This window comes from Heterodontus francisci, chromosome 12 (genome assembly GCF_036365525.1).
Source record: "Heterodontus francisci isolate sHetFra1 chromosome 12, sHetFra1.hap1, whole genome shotgun sequence".
Classification (NCBI taxonomy): Eukaryota; Metazoa; Chordata; class Chondrichthyes; order Heterodontiformes; family Heterodontidae; genus Heterodontus; species Heterodontus francisci.
This window is the reverse complement of record NC_090382.1, coordinates 36,720,526-36,736,610: the sequence shown is the minus strand read 5'-3', so window position 1 is coordinate 36,736,610 and position 16,085 is coordinate 36,720,526. Positions and strand designations below refer to the sequence as shown.

At 40.6% G+C, this 16,085-nt stretch overlaps 1 protein-coding gene across 3 annotated transcripts in view; it reads left to right on the top strand.

The window, feature by feature from the left end:
* The window catches only part of LOC137375574 (drebrin-like), a 243,767-nt gene that overhangs the window by 43,930 nt on the left and 183,752 nt on the right, over positions 1–16,085 (top strand). The gene's annotated exons all lie outside the window — the stretch shown is intronic.

Sequence of the window (16,085 nt, the reverse complement as noted above, 5' to 3'; positions counted from 1 at the left end):
AATTACTTATATAAAATATATGACATAAATTGACGTTATATAACCCCTTTGTCACACCAAAATATTTTAAAGCATTTCACACAATTACCTTTTTGAAATGCAATACCAATTGTATAAGCAAACAACAACTTGCATTTATATAGTGCCTTTAAAGTAGTAAGATTTTACAAGGCACTCCAGAGGAGAATTATCAAACTAAATTTGACACCAAGCGACATCAAGAGATATTAAGGCAGATGACCAAAAGATTGGTCAAAGATTGAAATTTTCAGGAGCATCTTAAGGGAAGAAGAGAGGTGGAGAGGTTTAGAGAGAAAATTCCAGAGCTTAAGTCCTCCACAGCTGAAGGCACAGCCATCAGTGGTGGAGCAATTAAAATCACGGATATGCAACAATCCCACAAACACCACTCAGAGAATGACCAGTTAACTGATCTGTTATTGGTCCAGGGAGGTAGGTTGGTCAAGACACTGGGAGAACTCCTTGCTTTTTTTTAGTTATACCAGAATCTTTAATGTTCACCTGAGCCAAGGTTTTGGCTTGTTAAATGTGGGTGCCATTCTCAATGCCATGTAAACTAAAGAAGCTCCTTCTCCCTGAGATTCTACATGCAAAACCAGCTGAGTTCTGACAAAACTCACTGTACTTACTAGTGGAAGGCTTCAGTGATAACATCCTGGCAGAAATAGCCAATTCCCACCTAACTCAGTGCTACTCCTATGTGATCAAAAATAATTTCAATCCAAATAGACTTTGGCTGGGGTCAATTAGCATGTTGACCTATGGTCTGTAAATTATATAAAATCATTAAGTTGGGGGAAGGGAAGTTCCATGTCATTTTCTCTCCTTTTATGAAGTCAATGATCTATGTTGCAGTATGATTCTACAGGCATGAGCAGACTTCCAATACTGTACTGAAGCTGTTTTGATGTGTGAATGTTGGTGAGCTAATTGCCCATAAGGGACATTATTAATGCTTCTCACCCAAGATGCCACATTCCAATAGGAGTCACTGGATAGTTATCAAATTGATTCTATATCTTTTTACTTTCTAGCTTTACCTGGGGGGCGGGGCGGGCGGGGGGAGGGTGCCATCGAAGTCAGTCATAGAATGACCCAACTCACTGTGTACAGCTCAACACTACACCATGTACCTTATTGACTCACTAAGCTATTGGAGAAATGGCTTTAAGAATTACAAGGATATTATTTTACCTTAAAATGCTAAATTGAATTCAAAGAGCAAATTGTTTGTAGAGTGATTATTTTTATTTGTGATCTTCAGGGGGAAAATTGCAACAAGGCCTTTATGTTATTTGTATTTCACAAGTTAGCGGGAGCAGGAGATTGAACCATCATTTTTGGCACTGAGGAATATCATTAAAGCAGTCAGCCTAAATTTCTGATCCAGGGTAGCATTATTCAAATTTGCAGAACTCAATCCTGCACTGTGTTGGATATTTATTTACATTTTATATCTGTTTGACGGCTGCGTGATCTTAATGTGGAAGAGAGCCCCTGCAGCACTGACTTCTCATGTTTATTAAACACTTTTTTACTGGGGTGGTAGTTTCATAATTAGCTTTTCCCTTTTTTTTCTATGTTTAGAAGCTTTCATTAATGTTTCACTGGCATGTTGTGTTCGCTTGGCAGGCTCTCTGTTTAGCACTGACAATCCTTTTTTAAAAACTCACATTCTTCTTTATCTGGCTGAATATTCTAAATATAATATAAATATAGTTGTATACGGATACATAGAAATCTGGATCATTGAATCGTCTGTAACTGGTCCGGACTGAATAACACCAGAGTGATATCCTTTAGTTTTTGCTCATTAATTTTCAGAGTATAGGGAGAAATTTCAAAAACTTATTTTGTAGTTGAGGGATGGGCAAGTAAATAACAATATTAGAGGGGACAATCCATAAAATTGGAACATGTAGTTCAGTTATAGAGTGAACTTTATTGATCAAACTTGCACTTTGTCATTCTGTATTTATATGTAATTAGTATGCAGCTTAAACCTATTTGTAGTAAGCAACTGTATGACACAGGGAGCAATCATACTGTCGTACCCAACCAACTAGTTACTATAATAAAAACAAAAAATGCTGGAAATACTCAGCAGGTCTGGCAGCATTTTTGGAGAGAGAAGCAGAATTAACGTTTCAGAACAGTGATGAGTTCTGATGAAAGGTCACTGACCTGAATCGTTACTCTGCTTCTCTCTCCACAGATGCTGCCAGACCTGCTGAGTATTTCCAGCAGTTTTTGTTTTTGTTTCAGATTTCCAGCATCTGCAGTATTTTGCTTTTATTAACTAGTTACTGTAGGTGCGTGTGATATAGAGGCTATAGGATGAGAGAATTGAGGGTGACATAAAATTCAGGATAGAGGAAGTAATAACTGAGGGAAAATGTTGGAGTAGTTCTGCCTAAGAAGTAAGAATGAAAACAGTGGAAGGTGCTTTATAAATGATTTTAAATGATCATTTTTAAGATTATTGCAAATGTCTACAGAAGTCACTGCACTTACAAAACACCCTTGGATACATTGCAATGTTGATAAGTAATTATATAAATGCTGTTATTAATTATTTTCTGAAGTCTCTGCTTTTGTTGAAGCCCATGGAATACGGTGTGAATAAGATGTTTTGTCACTTAGCAAAGCGGAATAGAAGATGAATTTTACTTCAGGGGATTCAGACTTTGCTTTTGGAGGTGGATGAGAAACATGTCTGACTGTGAAACACTGAGAGAAAGTAAGAAAACAAGTTCGGCTTGAATGGGCGCCGAGCACTGTTACAGAATAGTCCTGAATTCATATTGCTAGGCATGTGAACCTGTGTATGCTGGCTGTTGTTTTGAGAGGATTTAAGTAGATTGTATAAGGCTGAGACGATGGTATTACTAGAGGCCAGCAGAGTGAGAAGGCAGCTCAGTGAGTTACTAACATACGAACATACGAATTAGGAGCAGGAGTAGGCCACTCAACCCCTCAAGCCTGCTCCACCATTCAATGAGTTCATGGCTGACCTGATGACTCCACATTTCCACCTACCCCCGATAACCTTCCATCCCCTTGCTTATCAAAAATCTGTCTACCTCTGCCTTAAAAATATTCAAAGACTCTGCTTCCACTGCCTTTTGAGGAAGAGAATTCCAAAGACTCACGACCTCAGAGAGAAAAAATTTCTCCTCCTCTGTCTTAAATGGGCGATCCCTTATTTTTAAACAGAGACCCCTAGTTCAAGATGCAATGAGTTTAGTCTGAACTACAGTTCGACACTGAAGTGTCATTGGGCTGAAAGCACTTTCTTGCAGGTAATAAATTACCCATTCTGCTTGTTAAGGGCTTCAGTCATCTGATGAATCCATGCTTGTACCGCACCCTGGCTCACTTTTTTTTATTTGTTTGTGAGATGTGGGCACCGATGACTAGGCCAGCATTTATTGCCCATTCCTTAGTGCCCTTGAACTGAGTGGCTTGCTAGGTCATTTCAGAGGGCATTTAAGAGTCAACCACATTGTTTTGGGTCTGGAGTCACATGTAGGCCAGACCAGGTAAGGACGGCAGATTTCCTTCCCTAAAGGACATTAGTGAACCAGATGGGGATTTTTACAATGGTTTCATGGTCACCATTAGACTATTTACAAAAAAAATCCTGATGTGTTAATTGCATTCAAATTTCACCATCTGTCATGGTGGGATTCAAACCCATGCCCCAGAGCATTAGCCTGGGCCCTGGATTGCTAGTCCAGTGACATTACCATTACCTCTGCCCCAAATATTAGAGATCACTGGCAGCCGCCTGAGATGAGCCTGTATTATAAAATTTAAGTATAATTGTCCCCTTTATAGCCAAAAAGAGATGGCAGCTTGGGAGGATGAGCATCGCCTCAGACCCTTGTGCCATAAGTTGCACGACTGCCCTATTGAACGTCACATCTTCAGGTAGGGCTGCCAACACTCCCGATTTGCCCAGAGCCGCCATGAATGGAGTATGGATCTCCTGGGCATTGCCTCTAGGCACCAGAGAGATCTTCATACCTGAAATTTCCTGCTGCAGGAGAGTTTCCCCACTACCCTCCCCCTTGGGGAGGCATTTAGTGATCAGGATGGAGGAGAGAGGGAGGCTGGGGAATGAGGTCAGTTGGAGGAGAGAATGAGACTGGTGAATGAGGTTGGGGGATGGAGGAGAAGGGAAAATTGGGGAATGGGAGTCAGGAGGTGGAGGAGAGTTGTTTCAAAGGGAAACAAGGGAATGGAGACTGAGGATCCTCACTGGTAGAACCAATGGAAAAGGCAAGAGGAAGGTTAATAACCCTCAGTTCTATAGACCATTGGATGCTTCACCATAAGTGGTTTTGAGACTCCTGTTAATTGTATATCAATTGTGTTTAATTATAATCAGATGGAGGGCATTAGTTGGGGCCTTACTTGAGCAAATATAAAAAGACACTTACTGAAACAGTGTGAGGTTTGAGTTCGGTGATATATGCTTGTAATGTTTCACTCTGTAAATAAATATAAGACGAATTAAAGAATGGCTCCAGTATCATCCTTCACCAACTGGCTTTCTGTATTATAACAACTAGGACATCATTGAAAAGAGAATGGGATAAATATTTGAGAAGGTAGAATATAAAAAGATCTGCAGAAATGGGATTACGGGAGAGAACACAAGCACAGGCACCAGATTTGAATGGCCTGCTTCTGTGCTGTAATTTCTATCATTCCATGAAGACCCTCCTTTATTGAGTCCGAGCTCAGGGTATCATTTAGCAATATTGGTACTGAGCAGAGTTTAAGACGAATTGCATCAAGCACTGAGCCTGCTGCCTTTTGTGTGTTCTCTTGCCTGCTGGTTTTGTCATGAAGTCTGACTACAGATCTTGCTGTAACTGAAGTTCCCAGTTTAGAGTTGGCACCTTCACAATGAACCTGAGGCCCAACCTGGCTGCAGTTTTAAGGTAAATATCAGCAGGTTATAAGATTACAGCTATTTACAGGTGGGATATATGGATGTTACAGCTACTATTACCAGGTACCGATCACCAAGTATTGGTGTTACTTATGAGGGGAATCCTGAATGTTGCCATTAGTATTAAGGCAATTTTAGTGAGTTACCATTACTTACTGATAGAATAAAGTTTTTCCAGTCTCTGGAATTGCTGTCTTACCTCTTCCCTGCCCTCCGTTTCTCTTCTTCACTTGCTCACTGGTGGCTACTGATGCAAAACCATGAGCAAAGATACTCAACTACAGAGAATCCAATCTTTATACAGTAAATGCAATAATGTTTGCAATCATGTCATCAAACCTCCAGGAAGGTCTTCAACCGCAGCTGGCAACCTTACTTTTAAATGACCCATGTAGGGGTGTGATATAATAAGTATCTTTCCTAAATGCTGCCTGAGTCTCCTGTGCTGCTGTTTCTCCACCTCTATGATAAATGCATACATGATGTGGCCATAAGGAAATGCTGTACCTGCTCCTGAGCAGCCCTTGCATCAGTGTGGGGGGAGAGTGGGGTGGTGTTATGAAAATCTGCCAGTGGCCTCACAATGTCAGAAGCAGTGAGAAGCAAGCCCATATCTGTGTGTAGGCAGAATACCAAGAGAATAGCTGCAACATATAATTCCCAGCTACTGAAATTGCCACTGAAACTCTCTATATCCTTCAGGGTAAGAAACTCCTAACTTCCAGCAGTCTAAGTTGATCCTGGCAACAGCTGCACCTTTCAGTCACAGTCTAATTTATCCTGAGCGATTTATGACTAGCAGGAAACTCAGAACTACAGCAACACTGGCCATCATAATATATGTAGATGAGTCCACTTAAGACTCAGGAGGCAATCATAAGAAAGGCAATCAGAATCTGTTTATAAATAATGTTATGGACAGGTGGTAAGGGGTATGGGTGGTTCCCACTGTTCACCTCCTAACTGACGGTAATTGTGTTTTGTTTAAAATGATGAGTTAGCCCCTGAGTGTTTTACTTGCCAAATAAACAGACAGTGACAGGGTTTCTTGAAGGTATAAAAGAGAAGATTAACAATTTATTGAACAATAATCATTCCCCAAAATGCACCACTCATGCACGCATTCACTCTCACAGGCACTCTCGAAGATAGACAGAAGGCAAAGAGTAAGGGTTCAAGGTGTGTAGGTGTTCGTGGTTTATGGTAAACCTGTTGAATTTTCTAAGTAGAACAGTCTCCTTTAAAGATGCAGGTCTGGATTGTTTGTAGTTTGTTGAGATATTGTAGATTTCTGGTGGTTAAGATTTCAGATTGGAGGTGGTGAGTCACTTTCGGTTCTCTGCTACACCAAGTTCAAATGTAGAATGAGCAACAGGGCTCCTTCCTTGTTTTGGCTGGAGCATTTTCCACAGTGTCTCACTGGACTGCTTTTCTGTGATGTTACTGTGATCTCTCTCTCTCTCTCTCTTTCTCTCCATAGAGATAGCTACCTTTTCAGGTAAAAATCTCTCAATAGCTTCTGTTAGGAGATTCATGGCCTTCTCCCCTGTTGTAACCACACTATGGACCAGGATGTAGACTCCATGGCCATCCATTAATTTCTGGATGAGTATAATCCAGTTGATGTGGTTACTTCACGCCTTCTTTGTTTCAGAAGAACCCATTCAATTCAGGAATGTCTCTTGATGGTTTCAGGATGGGTGTAATTGACACCTCTTAGCCTGGAATGTATCCTTTTGTCCTTAACAGACAGTGAGGCAATGTTATAACACACAGGCCAGATCATCTGGCCCTCGGTGGCCAGCTTTTTCGGCATTGTCCATCTTTTTTTGAAAGGTAAAGTCAATTTTAAAGAGTTCATATTGACTAAAACTCCTATCTTAAAAGTAGGGATATGACTTTACTGGGCATGACAATATAAAAATCAAGAAGATGATGTTTAATTTGTGTAAGACCTTAGTCCACAGTTAAAGTATTTTGTACAGTTTTGGCAACCTAATGTAAGAAGGGTATAAAACCAAAGGAGAAGTTGCAGTTTGGATTCATTAATATGTTATTCTGGATGAGCAATTACAGTTATGAAGAGGCACTTGAAATTACAACCTTTTTATGAGACTTGAGGTTAAGGGAGACCTTCTTCAAGGTTCTTAATGATTAAGATGAAGAAGTGATTAAATTTTTGCAGTGGTTGATATGGAAGCAAGAGGGCACAAATTTAATGTTATCAAAGAAAGAATTAGAGGACATTAAAAAATTCTTTAATCAGAAGGGGATTAGAATGTGGAATTTGATTTTGTAAACTTTTGCAGTAAATAGTCTATAAATTATTTTATGAGGGCATTAATTGCTGAAAAAGAGGAATATAACGGATAGGGTTACATAAGAACATAAGAAATAGGAGCAGGAGTAGGCCATTCAGCCCTTCAAGCCTGCTCTGCCATTCAGTGAGATCATGGTTGATCTACTTCAACACCATCATCCCCATAACCCTTGATGTTTTTAATATGTAGAAATCCATCAATCTCAGTCTTGAACACACTTAATGACTGAGCCTCCACAGCCCTCTGGGGCAGTGAATTCCAAAGATTCATCATCCTCTATATGAAGAAATTCCTCCTCATCTCAGTCCTAAGTGGCCTGCCCCTTATTCTGAGAGTGTCCCGTGGTTCTGGACTCCCCAGCCAGGGGAAACATCCTTCCTGCATCAACCCTGTCGAATCCTGTAAGAATTTTGTATGTTTGAATGAGATCACCTCTATTCTTCTAAACTCCAGAGAATAAAAGCCCAGTCTATTTAATCTTTCTGCATAGGACATTCCCTCCATCCCAGGAATTAGTTTGGTGAAACTTTGTTGCACTCCTTCTATGGCAAGTATACCTTTCTTTAGGTAAGGAGACCAAAACTGCACACAATACTCCAGGTGCGGTCTTAGCAAGGCTCTATATAATTGCAGTAAGACATCTTTACTCCTATTCTCAAATCCTATTGTAATGAAGGCCATTTTCTTAGCCTCTCCAAATCCCCTTGAAGCATCTTTGCATCCTCTTCACAACTCAAACTTCCACTTAGTTTTGTGTCATCTGCAAATTTGGAAATATTACATTTAATCCCTACATCTAAATCGTTGATATAGATAGTGAATGGCTGGGGCCCAAGCACTGATCCTTGCAGTAATCACAGCCTGCCAATCTGAAAATGACCCATTTATTCCTACTGTCTGTTTTCTGTCTGTTAACCAGTTCTCAATCCATGCAAGCATATTCCCCCAATCCCATGTGCTCTAATTTTGTTCACCAACCTCTTGTATGGGACCTTATCAAAAGCTTTCTGAAAATTTAAATATACCACATCCACCAGTTCCTCCTTATCTCTTCTGCTCGTTACATCCTCAAAAAACTCCAACAGGTTTGTTAAACATAATTTCCCTTTCATAAATCCATGTTGGCTATGTCCAATCCTACCAATATTTTCTAAGTGTCCTGTTATCACATCCTTTATTATATATTCTAGCATTTTCCCTATGACTGCTGTTAGACTAACAAGTCTGTAGTCCCCTGTTTTCTCTCTCCTTCCTTTCTTAAATAGTGGAGTTACATTTGCCACCTTCCAATCTGCAGAAACCATTCCAGAGTCTATAGAATTTTGAAAGATGCCCACCAATGCATCTACTATCTCTACAGCCACCACTTTCAACACTCTGGGATGTAGATCATCAGCTCCAAGGGATTTATGTACTTTAAGTCCCATTAATTTCTCTAGTAATTTTTTTAACTAAGATTAATACCTTGCAGTTCCTTGTTTACACTAGTCCCTTGATTCTCCATTATTTCTGGGAGGTGAATGATACTTTTGGAGAAAAAACACCAGTGCAGTTTTGATGAGCCGAATGTCCTGGTTCTGTGCAAATGTGTTATGGTGCTGGTTTTCAGTCAGTGAGTGGCTGCTGTGCAGAAGCATAACTTTATGTATGGTTCTGGCCTGGAGATAATTCAGTTGCCCAACTGAAATGGCATTTGCTGTTGCAAGTGGCACTGTGCCAGTATCATTGGTACAAAGTTTGTGATTATGCCAGCTCTTGCTATTGTTATAAGTTACTTCAGTAACACATGTCCCACTATTGATGCGTGTCTTTACAATGCTTAAGCTTTTAGTTGCAGTACTTTCTTAACAATATGCAAATTAAACTAATTTATTTTGTGTGAGGTGCCTCCGTTTGCTAGATCTAGTGATGGGATCAATGGTAATGGTGATTGTCATTTGAGCCTGTAAGACTGTGTTTCTACTAACGTCCCTAGTATGATCAGTTAAAGTAAAACTGCCATTAACCCATTAAAACTGCATAGGGAATGAATGAACTAATATTGCCTTTCAAAAGATCTTTCATGTCACTCCCATGGGCTAGTGTCTGCAGCAATGATGAGGCTGATGGAGATGGTCTATTTCACTGTAAGTCACAGGCAGCCGTTCCTCAACCCTCTCCCATCAGAAGCCATTGGAGACTGCAGTGCTTCAGATATGAGCAAACCCCCAACTCCTCAATCCTTGGAAGCTTTCTTTAGCAGATCTGCTTGGAGAGTTTGATCCTTTTGCAGCTGATATTTAATTTTTTTTGACGCAGTTGAAGTGAATGCCATTTCTCAGCAGAATGGGGAAGTGCTTTTGAAGTGAGTGTTTTATTTATAAGAAAAAGACTGAGAAAAATTCTCTGGTAGTCTTATTAACGCTGTGGCTTCTGTCACTCACTGACTCAAGCATTACAGTGTTGGGCAGCAGCTGCCATTCAAATTCTATTTTGTCCCTGCTGTGTAGAAATGTTAACCTATATCCTTTTATGCGCGTTTCAGGCCAAATGCAGTATCCTGTGAGTATCATTACTTTGGGATGAAGGCATCTCTCAATGGTGCCATTCTATAAATTGACATCCCAAGCAGAAGAGTCCAGAATGAAAATTAAAATTCTGTTCACAATAGTTCTATAGCAGGCAAGGTGGATAATGCAGAAGAAAATGGCGAATGTCATGCAGGGAAAGATCTTGGTGGGACAGCACTAAATATGGATGAAATAGATTTGATCGAATGAAACAAAGGTCTCAATAGGACAAGTAAGTCAGTAAAAAAGATAAAGGTTCAGTGGGATGGTGGAGGAGGGAGGGTAGAGGACATTAAAAGACTACTTGTTTGGAGATGCTTCAATTAAATTCCTCTATCCTGATTAAACTCTGTTCCATTCCCCCAGTCTAATAATTCTATTTGAAGTGGAATTTATATCCTTTTTGTAAGTAATAAGTACTGGGAAATGGCTTTCAGGTTACAAAGCAGTAAGAATGTAAATGAAGATGATAAGATAACTATGTGGCTGTCAATCCAATATGAGCAGAATGGTTTTGACAAGCAGTGGGAATAGATTGCCACCTGGTTCTGGCAAATGTCCATCCTGTTCATAATCATTAAAGGCAGGGCTTACGTGCAGCTACTGCTGTCATGGAAACAGCATTTCATCTTTCTACAAGTGAAATTGTGCCTCTGTAATATCCCAACGGGTTTAGTCCTGTTACCTAGAGCAGAAAGCTGACAGAGCCAGGAAATGGTATTGGGTACTTTTGAACAGGATGTGAGATGAACCCTTCTCAAGGTTATTGGTGATGAATCTGAGAGGGGAACGCTAAACTGTCCACAGTGCGCCTCAATCATGAATGAGACTTGTTTGATTAGTTCCCATAGAGTGGATTACAGGTCTGCATAGGAGATGCATGCTGGCTGTCTGTAAATGCCAAAAGTAGGTCATGAAAAGGGTGATGGAATGGAATGGGTTGGATCCTTGGGAAGTGATGGATGCGATGACAGATGAATTGAAGATGCAGTTTATTATAGGTGGGCTGGTGAAGCAGATAGGTCAGGCAGTTGAAATGAGGCTAGTTGCTTCCTCACAGCAACCTATCTTTTAATGTAAAGAAATGCCCAAAGATGCTTCACAAATAAGTGTAAGGAAATAAGAGATAAGCAAGAAAGGAAAAGATTAGGAGGAATGCCAAAGAGTTGGGTTTTGAGAAAATTCTTAAAGGGAAAAGCAGAGATGTTTTGGGAGGGAGCTTTTTAGACTAAGACCAAAATGGCTGGATACTGTTTGAGCAATGGTGAGGTGAAGGGAGAGGGGCATCTGCGGACGGGTGGGGTTAGAGCAATGGAACATAAAGGAGGGTGTATAGGGGTGGATGAGATTGCAGGTGAAGCCATGGATGGGCTATAGATGAGGACAAGGAATCAAAGTAAGTCAATGAGGATGGAACTAGTAGGTCAATGAGGATGGAGCTAATGGGTGAACTCAGCTTGGACAAAACAGGATAAGCTGGATATTCCTCTTTACTGTGGCTGGGAAAACTGTATTCCCCAAGCACATTGAAGATGAAAAGGAGGACCTCTTTAGTCAGGTCTCTGCTCTATTTGCAACCCATTGGAATTTCCTGAGTTGTCACTAAAAAGGTGGAAGTGGGCCAGTACCTGGAATAGACACAGTTGGTAGGGAGGTATTCCTGGCCTCCTGCCTCAATTGCTCCTCACCCGAGTGTTGGGTGCTTCAGTGGAGGGGCACCTGAAGAAACCTGGCACAATGACCTGTTGCAGTACCCATGAACTAGAGAGTTTACATTTTTCTCAGTCATAGGCTGAGAACTTTGCTTACAAATGACAGATATTCTTTAAACTTTTATGCACCCAGATGCTTTTAAGATTGTGGAACTTCCTGGTAGCTGTGCTCTGGTTTATTGCTCAATTTTCTATGCAAATCCCAGACAAGGTAGTGGGAGTGGGTGCAATGGTTGTGTGCCAGTGCCAAAAGTGCACCTAGGCCATGAACGAATACAGGAGCCTCTGGCAAGTTCACCTCACCTATCAGACACCCAGTGGGTGTCCATAGAGGGGTGCTAATATGTGCAGCAGAGTTTTGAAGAAGTTATAGTTTTTGAAAACTGGAGAATGAGAGGCCAGTGAGTACAGATTTGGAATAGCTGAATCTGGAATTGACAAAGGCACTTGTAAGGGTTACGGTAGCAAAGGGGCTGAGGTAGTGGAAATGCGGGCAATGTTGCACAAGTGGATGTAAGCGCTTTTGTTGATCAGGGTTTAAAGCTTAGGTTGCCAAATCGGCAAACTTGTTCATTCAGCCTGAAATAGCGTCTATGGAGGGGCATGGAATCAATGGCAAGGGAGCAAAGTGTTTGCACTAAAAACAATGGCTTTGGTTTTCCCAGTGCTGAACTGGCAGAAGGTGCAACTCATCAAAGACTTTGTTGTACAAGCAGTCTGACAACAGTCGAGGCACTGAACGAGGTATGGGACAGGTATAGCTGGGTGTTAGTAGTATATATAGAGGATGTGGCCAAGGATCGATCTTAGGGGGACTTGGAGGTGATAGTAAGGAAGATGTATTAACTGTGTTTGGATAGGTAGGAATGGAACCATGCAATCGCAGTCCTATGAAGCTGGATGTTAGAGAAGAGCGGTTGATTGAAGATGGTGTAGTCACTATTAAGCACTGTGGAAAAGTCAAGGTAGACAAGGAGTCATGATGTACCATGGCCACAGTCACAGAGCACACCATTCGTGAATTTGGTTAGGGCTGTTTCAGTGCTGTGAAATAGACAAAAGCCAGACTAGAAGGGTTTAAAATGGAATTTTGAAAGACATGGGCAGGGATTTGAGAGATAATTTGACATTCAAGGAAATGAGATGTAGTTGAAGAGAATTGATAGGTCAAGAGTTTTCTTAAAATAAAGTGTGTTTTTTAAATAAGGTGTTGATGACAGATTCAAAGCAGAGAGGGATGATGCCTGAGTGTAGGGCTAGACAGAAAAGGGAGGTTGGAGGGTGGGGGCAAGAAGAAGTTAAAAGGATCATCTTGATCCCAGAGACAAAGAATTATGAACTACTTACACTTGATATTGAAGTGGGGATAGAAAATTGGGACTTACGGAGGCGGTTGGTGCTGGCAAAAGGATCACAGTGGATCACAATGTGGATATCCTAGTTTTGAAGAGTATATAAAGAAAGACAACCAGACTTATAACAGGGAGAAGGTGCTTGATATGCAAGGAGAGAAAAAAACCTGGAAATGTTTATAGCAGGGAAATGACTCTGAGGAGGCTAATTTGAAGTTTTTAAGATTATAAAGATTATAAATGAACTGAATCTGAATATTTGTTTAAAAAATCTACAAGATCTGTAGTCAGGAAGAACAGATTTGACTTCAGAAGAAGGAAGGTGAATGGACACAGTGTCATGAGTGTGTGGAAGAAACTGTCCAGGGACGCAGCAGAAATCGAGTGATTGAAGAATATAAGGAACCTGTATAATGTGTATTATTTTAAACTTTGGGAATTGGCAGAGGGACTGCCCTGGTCTTTTGCAGTCTTATAAATTCCTTTGTGCCTATAAATTGTAACTGGAGACATGCAGCTCAATTTGTGTAATTGTTCCTGTGTCTGCACATCTGGGAAAGTTAATGCTGTATTTGGAACCTTGACCTGAGATGAACAATTTTTTTCCATATGACAGCTGTGCTCTTCTAAATAATACCTGGCCATTAGCTCACATTGACTGAAAATAAAAAGGCATCTTGTCACATCTCTCAGAACCATCCTAAAAAGTTTGAAGGAAAGTGACTATTGTTATATTGGGAAGCATAATAGCTCATTCCAAGGTCCAGGACTACGTGCTGAGGGACGCACTAAAGCTTGGGGCAGCCGCAGCAAAGGCTCAATGGGGAAAGACCACAGTGTAAGGTCCCCCCACCAAGCTGAACTGAGGGGCTGGATCCATGGGAAACCCCTCGAACTGTGTCGCTAATATTTTCATTTGCTGTAAATGTAAAACTGTAATTGGCATGACAATTGTGAAATGGAAGCGTTGTGAAGAAACTCATGATAGTATTGAAGGAAACTGATCTCCCTTGCAATGTTTGTATTTTTTGGTGCTGTTTGAAACTGTTTGGCAATGTAATTTTTACAGATTTTTATGAATAAAGTATATTTTGGGAAAAAAAATAATAGCTATTTCAACTTGTAAAGTTGAAAGTTGTAGCACTTTCCCACTGAGTAAGAAGGTAGTAGGTTCAAACCCCACTTAGAGACTTGACGACACAAACTGAGGGAAAGCTACACTGTGGGAAGTGCCATCTTTTAGATGAGACTTAAAACTGACGCCCCATCTTCTCACTTGGATGGATCTGAAAGATCCTATAGAAGAAGGCAGGGAAATTCTCTCCAGTATCCTGGCCAACATTTATTTTCCAACCATATTTCTTACATTTATAATACTTTATTGGCTGTAAAGTGCTCGGGAATGTCCCGAGATCATGAAGGCTGCTATATAAATGCAAATTCTTTTTTTGTATTTTGCACACAGCAGTGAGTTGAATGATCAGCTAATATGCTTTTCTCTTGGTGGTTAGTTGAGAGAAGAGTGTTTGTTCTATTCAGGTAGCCAGCTGTGAAGGCTAGAACTGGAGCCTAATCTTTACGCACTTTATAAGCTTTTTATTTACAGAGATACACTTTACAAACATGCATCTCCAACCCCAACCAGCACAGTTTCAGTCTGCCCCTATATATCAGAGCCCAAGTGAATCCCCAGTTAATGCCTGTCACCTGAATACAATTAAACACTCAATTAATATATAATTAACTGTGTTGATTGGGTAAAATCTGATCTTAATCAAGTGATGCCATGGGATCTTTAATGTGTGCCTGAACCATGGAACAGATGCAGGCGGGTAGGTGGAGTTGTCAGTTTAACATTTCATTGGAAAAATAGCATCCCAGACCATGCAGCACTCCCTCAGCACTACACTGGAGCATCAGCCTAGATTATGTGCTCAAATCCTGGAGTGGGTCTTAAACCTCCAACCTCTGACTCAGAGAAGTACTACGTGAGTCAAGGCATCACAGTGATATTACATAGATTTGCACCTGTTGTTTCTTACAGGTGTTTCTGACCTCAGCTGTTTTTAGGAAGAACAAATAGGCCAAGAGGGAACACCAGGTAGTTTGGGACTGAAATGAATTAATGTGCTGTGAATCTTCAAATGTTAAATCTTTAATTAGCATTAAATATTTACACCAGTAACGCTGAAGATTTCTTTTATAATGGAAAACAAATTTGTGGAAGTTGAAGGAGCTTAGCTGTTTGGATGAGTGACTCCCAATATGTAATCCATGAGAAAGAGGTTGTGGCGGAGTGGGTAAAATGACAAGCACTTAAGGCAGATAATGTACCAGTGCAGAGCATTTTATTCACATTGAGATACTTGTGCCCTATTAGAAAACTGTCTTCTAAATGTGTTTGTTTCCAGCTGATGACCTCATTGAACTTTTAAAGTGGGGAAAAGTTTAGCATGATGACTATGAGTAAGGCTGGCATGATTGTGAATCCACTTAAAGTCACGGAGCTGAGTTTATTTCTAAGAGGGACATTCATCATAACAGGTCACCTTTTAGAACCAAAGTAGGCGAATGTTGTTCCTAATGAGTGAGACGACAAACCTGATGGAATCAAAAGTGCATTTTTCGACCTTTGCCTTGGAGTGATACCCAAAACGTAAGGCTGGATGGGTGAAGCATGGAAGGATTTGAAGATGAGGCTGAGGATTTTAAATTTGATACACTGGGGGACAGGGAGCCACTGTAAATCAGTGAAGACAAAGGTGGTGGGAAAGCGGGCCTTGGATGGGACAGGGTTTCGGCAACATATTTACTTCCACACATGCTGTGAATCAAGTTGGCAAAATGATGCTAAATTCTAAGTAGTTTCATCTTGAGTACTAAATATTTTGGCTGAAGCTGAACAAGGTCTTCTCTCTCTGATGGTGTAGTTCAATAGTCATCCTGATTATCAATAGAACCATAGTTTCCAGTTAAGGACCTCCGTACTCAGCCAGCAATTGGAAACTTCAATCCTAAGCATAGACTTTCTGGTGCTTTGTGTTGTATTGTACACTGTGCACCTAGAATTCCTAACTATAGCTTTGAAACTGCCTTATCTTCTGATGAAACGTTGTTGTGCTAGAGCAGTCATTGGAGTAGTCAAGACCCTGCAGTGCTGTTTGCCC